This window comes from Zeugodacus cucurbitae, chromosome Y, assembly GCF_028554725.1.
Source record: "Zeugodacus cucurbitae isolate PBARC_wt_2022May chromosome Y, idZeuCucr1.2, whole genome shotgun sequence".
Taxonomy (NCBI): Eukaryota; Metazoa; Arthropoda; class Insecta; order Diptera; family Tephritidae; genus Zeugodacus; species Zeugodacus cucurbitae.
The window spans coordinates 1283488-1291679 of NC_071673.1; the positions used below are offsets into that span (position 1 = coordinate 1283488).

The window sequence follows — 8192 nt, forward strand, 5'->3', positions numbered from 1 at the left end:
TACGAAAACTAAAAACAGCGCTTAAACGTGAGGAAGAATACCACACTCACAATTATATAAAGAAACTGTGTCCAAATTCAAACAAAGGAAATTCTCTTTGGAAAGCCCAAAAGTCAATGAAGCCTCCAGTCGACTCCAACTTGCCTATAAGAGGCTTGGGTGGAAACTGGGCACGAAGTGACGAGGATAAGGCAAATTGTTTCGCAAATCACCTAGAAAAGGTATTTCAACCTAATTGCCCAAAGAACAGCTTTAAGCTGCCAATCATCTCCAATAGCGTTAACGAGTCGCTTGGGTCTATTCAAACGTCATCTTCTGAAATTATAAAAATCATAAAAGAGCTGAATCCTAAAAAGTCGGCAGGACACGATAAAATTACTCCAAAAATGCGAATTGAGTTACCAAATATTGCTTTAACAGTACTCTCCTTGCTCTTTAACGCTATTCTCAGTTTTGGATACTATCCAAGTTCATAGAAAAAGTCGCAGATCATCATGATAGAGAAACCAGGTAAAGACTTGACACAGCCGTCTTCATACAGACCAATCAGTCTTCTACCCTGTCTTTCTAAAATATTTGAAAAAGTGTTACTATCAAAGATGTCTCCTTTCCTCCTTGAAAATATTGTAATACCAACGCACCAATTCGGTTTTCGTGCAAAACATGGCACTGTAGAACAAGTAAATAGAATTACTAATGAAATCAGAAGGGCGTTCGAGTATAGAGAGTACTGTTCTGCTATATTTCTAGATGTCGCTCAGGCGTTCGATAAAGTGTGGCATGACGGGCTTTTATATAAGATTAAAAAAAGCTTACCTCTCGAATTGCATAAAATCTTGGAGTCTTATTTAAAAAATAGAAAGTTTACTGTCAAAGTAGGAGACTTCATATCTGAAGAACGACCAATAAGAGCTGGTGTACCTCAGGGCAGTGTTTTAGGTCCAACTCTATACATAATATATACAGCTGACTTTCCAACAGCTAGTAATGTTTTGACATCAACTTTTGCGGATGACACAGCTTTAGTGAGCCGAAACAAATGCCCAATTATAGCATCAAAAGTATTAGCAGCGCATTTGATTTTTGTCGAAGAATGGCTAGCAAACTGGCGTATAAATGTAAACGAACAGAAGTGCAAGCATGTTACATTTTCTCTAAGACCAAAAACGTGTCCGGCAGTTAAAATGAACAATATTTTAGTACCCCAAGCGACTGAAGTAACATATCTTGGTATTCACTTGGATAGAAGGCTCACGTGGAGAAAACACATATCGAGCAAAATAACCTGCATGAAGATAAGAGCAGCACATTTAAATTGGCTTTTAAATAAAAATTCAAAACTTAGCCTAGACAACAAAGTTCTATTATACAACGCGGTCATAAAGCCGATTTGGATGTACGGCATCCAACTGTGGGGTACGACCTGTGCAACCAATATCGATATAATTCAGAGATTCCAATCAAAAATGCTTAGAACAATCACGTGCTCACCATGGTATATGCGTAATGAAAATATCCATAAAGATCTTGGTATTCTCATGGTAAAGAAAGAAGTAGAGAACAGCAGAAATAAATATTTGTCCAAACTCCGCGATCACCCAAACCCATTGGCTAATGCTTTATTACATTCTTGTAATCAATCACGTCTAAAAAGAAGAGATATGCCAGCACACTGAGGAGCAACGTTTCACCAAAACAACTCAATCAATTGGTTGAGCTTGTCTAGTTTTAATTAGAATTAAGATTTTATAACTTATTGTTAGGCTCCAAAGAGCAGATTCAATAAATAAAGAATTATATGAAAAAAAAAAAAAAAAAAAAAATGTTCACTGCTACCAACAGCAAGCAACGCGGTATCATCTGCAAATGTGGCTGTTGTGTAATTGTAGTCTACTGGCAGGTCATGCGTGAAGAAAATATAAAGAAGAGGGCCCAACACACTACCATGTGGAACTCCTGCTTTTATTTTCTTAAGACTATAATACTCTTCTCCTTGTTTAACACGGAAGTAGCGATCTGACAAATATGATTTTATGATATCATAATACTGTTTCGGTAAAATTAGTTAGAGATCTAAATGCACTAATTTTAATTAATTAAATATAAGAAACTTCATAATTAGTTATTATTAGGTAATAAGTTTGAATATATGTGATATAAGGTTCTATTTGTCGATATTTATTTAACAGGAATGTGAACATAATATGTATGGAGATGTAAAGTAATTAATTTTTGGATAAATTTTAAATATGGTTATACAAGAAAGTAAACAATAATCATAAACATCAATGTCAATGTATAATTTACAAGAAAGTGAATCTTAAACATAATATATATACAGATGTAAAGTTATTAATTTTTGAATAAATTTTATATATGGTTCTACAAGAAAGTGAACAATAATCATATATATAAATCTGAGAAACTGCATAATTAGTTATTGTGAGTATGTATATGTCGGAATATTAATGTTAGACATCGTTGTAGCGCAGCGGGTTTCGGAATCACTTCACACTTTACAATATTTTAAAAGCACTTTAAAATATTAATTATTAACACAACTTCACTATGCCAAGTCCTCAAGAGGACTCACTCTACGTCGTTTTCTTCGTTTTTGTGCTTACCACCGAACCACGCTCGACGATAGCGACACCACGCTGTCGCCCCGCTAAAACGGTACTTCTTGAAGAAGCGACATACAGACAACCACACTCGATGATAGCGGCGCCACGCTGTCGCCCCGCTAAATCGGTACTTTTTGAAGTGACAACATGCTGCAACCAATCACAGCACAATTAACGGCTGTTGCAATACTGAAGAACTTAGTCTTCTAATGAAATTCCCTAAACTGTGTACAGATACACTCACACGCATATCAATATCCTGGGCACTAGCCCTACAGCACAAAACATATGCGAAGAAAGCGAAATCGGTAATCCGTCTTAGCGCTATCAGAGTTTCTTGCGCGTTTCGTACGGTATCACACGAGGCGGCGATGGAACTCAAAAGAGTATTTGACAGATCGAAAATTATAGGCAGACGACTTACAGACAATGAGCGGAAAAACGAAAGACAAAAGAGTCTTATCGAATGGCAGAGACGTTGGGATGCGGCAGCAAGTGGGAGGTGGACCCATAGGCTTATTAAAAGTGTGCAAGAGTGGGTAGAGAGGAAGCATGGGGAAACCGATTTCTATCTGACACAATTACTAACGGGTCATGGCTGCTTTAGAGAGTATCTCCATAAATATGGACACGACGACGGGACTAGCTGTTCGTTCTGCGACAACTATGAAGAGAATGCGTCGCGCATCTTCTTTCACTGCCCCAGATACGAAAAGGAGAGAGCTGACATAGAAAAACTGACAACGGATAGTGTGACTCCTGATAACATTGTACAATACATGATCCAATCAAAACCGGTTTGGGATAGGATGAAAATGTGGTCTGCGTCAGCTCTACAAGAGCTGAGAAGAAAAGAGTGGCAACGCAGCGAAAACCGGCGACGGAACGAAGAGTAGACCAAAAAAAGAATATGTTTGACGAGCCAAATGGCTAAGCTTGGACCCTTGATGCAATGCCTAACGGCAGTTCCGTGAGTCTATTCAAGCAATGCGACGAAGTTAAGGGTTTAGTACGTAGGCGTAGTGCTCTGCAAGTCCGAATGGGCGTGGACCCGAATGAGGTGTACCCTAGCAAGCATTATGAATCGTGCATACTGTCCGTAAAAATGACGGTATCTTTGGAAGATTCCCCCTTCGAAATCAAAAAAAAAAAAAAAAAAAAATATCAATATCCACACACCATTAGGGTGCGCCGACACGGCCATCCTGACCATTACACGACCTCGTGCAATTTTAACAAAAATGCTAAGTTATTATTCAATCAACTTACAAAAATTTATTCAAATTGCCATTGACAAATTACATCTTCATGTTTCTGTTTCCTTCTTAACTAATACAAAATCTTTTTCTTTAGTACAGCTCATTTTTACATTATCATTAAACAGACAGGTTTTACATTATAATATCCAATGCGCCACACGCCATGATCAAAACAACCATTAGTATGTTTTGCACATGTGCCAGGCTTTCTTATATTTTGTCATTATTTTGTTATTCGTTTACTTCACTCTCTTTAGTTAGTCATTTCAACATTCTCAACATCTTCATTCTCATTTTCTTCAGTAACTTCAACACCCTCAATACTTTCAATATTTTCATTTTCACTCTCTTCTCCGTTCGCAACGTATTCTCTACTTGCAACAACATCCTCAGGCACTTGCGCCTCTGGTAACTTTCTTAAATCTTCGTGTGCATATTTATAATTCCTTTTATTGGTTAAAGATTTCAAAATGTACCTGTCACCTTCTAGAATCTCCTATATTTCAAAAGGCCCCTTGAATTTTGGACTTAACTTGGCCTGATATCTTTCTTCACTTTTAAGTAACACAAAATCCCCAACTTTGTGTCTAACTACTTTTGCCTTATTTTATCAAATCGTGTTTTATCATAAACTGCAGTTGCTAACACTTTCTTTGCCGCTTGCGCTCTTACGTTTGGCAGATCAACAACATTTTCTATTTCACTAGGGGGAAGTAATCTTAATGGGTGTGCTACCTTTCCCAACAACATTTTTAAAGGACTTGCTTTCGCAATGCGGTTGGTTGTACAATTGATTGCCAATAGCACCTCTCCTAACACATCCTGCCAAAACTGAGTTCAAGTTTCAATCGCCGTTAACATATTTTTTAACGTGCTCATGCACCAGTGGCTATTAAATGCAAGTTTATTTTCTGATCTAAACATTTGACATTTTCCAAGTGATGCAGTTGTCAACAAAGTTTTTAACATATTTTGACATATTGTCACACCAGTAAAAGTCGTAAGTTTTTTCCAATGTCTTATCAAAACCTAAATGCATTATTGACTCATGAACTTGGTTTATAACAGACCATCTAAAAGCTCGTGGCACCGTGGTAAACAACGTGTTCTGCCATTTCTCTGTATTTTTCGATGAAGAACTCCCGCCCTCAATTCATAGGTTTTCGCAATATCTTCAGGCAGAGAAAACTCTTTTAATTTTGTTACAATTTCGACAAAGTTCGAATATCGACGCTGTTCGGCAATAAGCCAGTTGCTTGAAATTTCAGCTAAATTTACTCTCTTCTCATCGACTCATTTTGTGATCGAAGTAGACTTTCTTAAAGGAGGATTTCTCAATAAAAAGTCAACATGTGCCATTCTTTTTCCTTTTCTATACTGAATATCGAATGTGAATGATTGCAAATAAGCCCACCATCGTTGTGCTCTGGGGGTTAAATCTTGTTTATTTTTTGACGCTTTTAGTGAGTTGAAGTCAGTATAAACAATAAAGTTCCTGCCCAACAAATAATGTCGAAAATGTTTTATGGAGTTTACAACAGCTAAGGTTTCTAACTCATACGAGTGATATCTTGATTCTGCGGGTGAAGTAGTTTTGCTATAATATTCTATTACTTGAGGTTTGTTATTAAAAATTGTGTAATAAAATTGCACCGTAGCCAGTACAACTTGCGTCTGTATGCAATTCGATTGCATAAATTGGGTCAAATATAACAAGAACTGGTTTTTCAGTAAGAATGGCAATGACCTTTTTCCGTATCTGTTCATGTTCCGTTTTCCAAATAAATTTATTTTTGTCTGCAGTTAAGAAGTATAACGGTTTCATTAATTGTGAAAATCCCTTAATAAACTGTCGGAAGTAAGACGCTAACACTATAAATTGTCTGAGTGAAGTGATTGACTGTGGAGGCGGAAGAGCAGTCAACGGTACAATTTTCTGTGGGTTTGGACGAACAAAGGAATTTGCTCGATACCCCTTGCGTTTCTGAGCCCGAATGGCATAGATAAAAATTCGTGTTGGCCATCTGGCGTTACAAACACCGTATACTCAATAGACCCTGAATGTAAAGGAATTTGATAATATCCACTGGCCATATCTAGACATGTAAAATAATTAGCTCCTCCAGGTCTATTTATTTGATCTTGTATAAGTGGTAACGGGTATTTATCAGCGACTGTATATGAATTTAGCTCTCTATAGTCAACACAAAGCCTTCTGAACCATTTTTTTTTTCATAATCAATAATATAGGGCTAGCATAAGGTGAACAGCTGGCCTAATTATATTACATTTTAGTAATTCATTAATTTTTTCTCGAACTAAATCTCGCTCACATGGACTTAAACGATATGGCCTTCTTTTACCAATTCTGACTTTTGTGCTTGGGATACCAGTTATAAATGAATTTGAGTACTTTGCTAACAATGAATGTAGTTTTATTTTGTCTTCCCCTGAAGCTCAGTATTAATATCGGCTGGCCCACTGCCAGTACATAAATTAACCATTTTGGTTCTTGAAATTTTAAATTGGTTTTATGAAATAACAATATTAAAACCCTGATTAAGTATTTCACGGCCAATGACAATGTCATTTTGCATATTATCATCGCCTATTACATAAAACAAAATTTCAATACAATTATCGTCAATTTTTACGTTACTTAATATTTGTACAGTACTGCATATTCCATTACTGCCTATACCTTTTAGCATACAATGTTATTGAATGTTTTACCAGAAAATTTTATACTTAGCTTTTCTTTCATTAACGAACTTTCCGATCCAGAATCAAAGGTGATTTCAAAAATTTGGTCTCTTTGGTTCAAGTATCCTTTAGGTATTGCAACGCTGCACTGTTCCACTCGCTTTTCCCGGTTCCCGGTGTTCTTACGAACTTCCTTCTTTGTACATTGGGTAGATATGTGACCCAATTCTCCGCACTTGTAGCAAGTTACATTTGATTTTTCACGGTGACCATCGTGTTTGCCATGTCGTGTTTTGTCGCTCGCAAAGTGATTCTGTTGTTTTCTTAATCTGCATTCAAACATTTTATGACCCAATTTTCCGCCAAAATGACACTCTATTGATGATGGTTTTTGTCGTTTTGCATTAATTTCGGGCTTTTGCTCCATAACACCACTTTTCCTTTTGAACGCTATTAATTCAGACTGTAAATCGCCTCTGGTTCGAATATTTGATGTGAAACAAAAAACGCTGCAATCGGCTATCGAAGCTTGACAACAACGCAAAGGTCACAGACATAGCAATCTCTTCAGTTTCCAATTGACGCCACTTCGTTGTTAGTTCCGTAACCATGCGACTCGCATGGATTGCCAGATTTTCGCTATCGGTCGATTTGATAGCATATTAAGAAACATGGCGGCTGGTGTTTCTATAGTGTTGAAGCGTTGTATAAACAATTCTTTAAACTCAAGCCAGGTGATATCAGCGTAGCACACATGCGAAAGCCATTGCGAAGCGCTTCCCTCCATTGCTGAACTTAAAGCCACAACCAACGCACTGCCTTTTAACACATTTTCTTGTAGGATTATTTCAGCCGTATTACACCACGATGAAGCGTTGGCGCCTCCATTGTCTGGATTGAATTTGGGCAGTTGCACTGATTTGCTCTGCCCCACATCAGGTACCATTGTTCTTATGGCCCGCACAAGTTCAATTAAATTTTGATTCTGCAACTCCATCATAGTTCACCATGGTCCATCCAATGCTTGAGGCAGATGGGCAGATTCCACTTCTGATGTCGGAATATTAATGTCTTTGTTAGACATCGTTGTAGCGCAGCTGGTTTCGGTTTCACTTCACAATATTTTAATAGCACTTTACAATATGAATTATTAACACAACTTCACTATGCCAAGTCCTCAAGACGACTGACTCTACGTCGTTTTCTTCCTTTTTGTGCTTACCACTGAACCACGCTCGACGATAGCGACACCACGCTGTCGCCCCCTAAAACGGTACTTCTTGAAGAAGCGAGACACATACAACCACACTCGATGATAGCGGCGCCACGCTGTCGCCCCGCTAAATCGGTACTTCTTGAAGTGACAACATACAGCAACCAATCACAGCACAATTAACGGTTGTTGCAATACTGAAGAACTTAGTCTTCTAATGAAATTCCCTAAACTGTGTACACATACACTCACACGCATATCAATATCCACACACCATTAGGGTGCGACGACATATGGTATATTGTTCTATTTGTGAATGTATAAGTTAATTGAATATATATATATATTGTATGGAAAGTGAATTTACAGGAAAGTGAACATCAAACACAAATC

The 8192-nt window shown here is 37.5% G+C and overlaps 1 pseudogene; it reads right to left on the bottom strand.

The window, feature by feature from the left end:
- Positions 1-4799: 4799 nt before the first annotated feature.
- LOC128923470 (uncharacterized) lies at positions 4800-7586 on the bottom strand (annotated as a pseudogene).
- Positions 7587-8192: the final 606 nt, after the last annotated feature.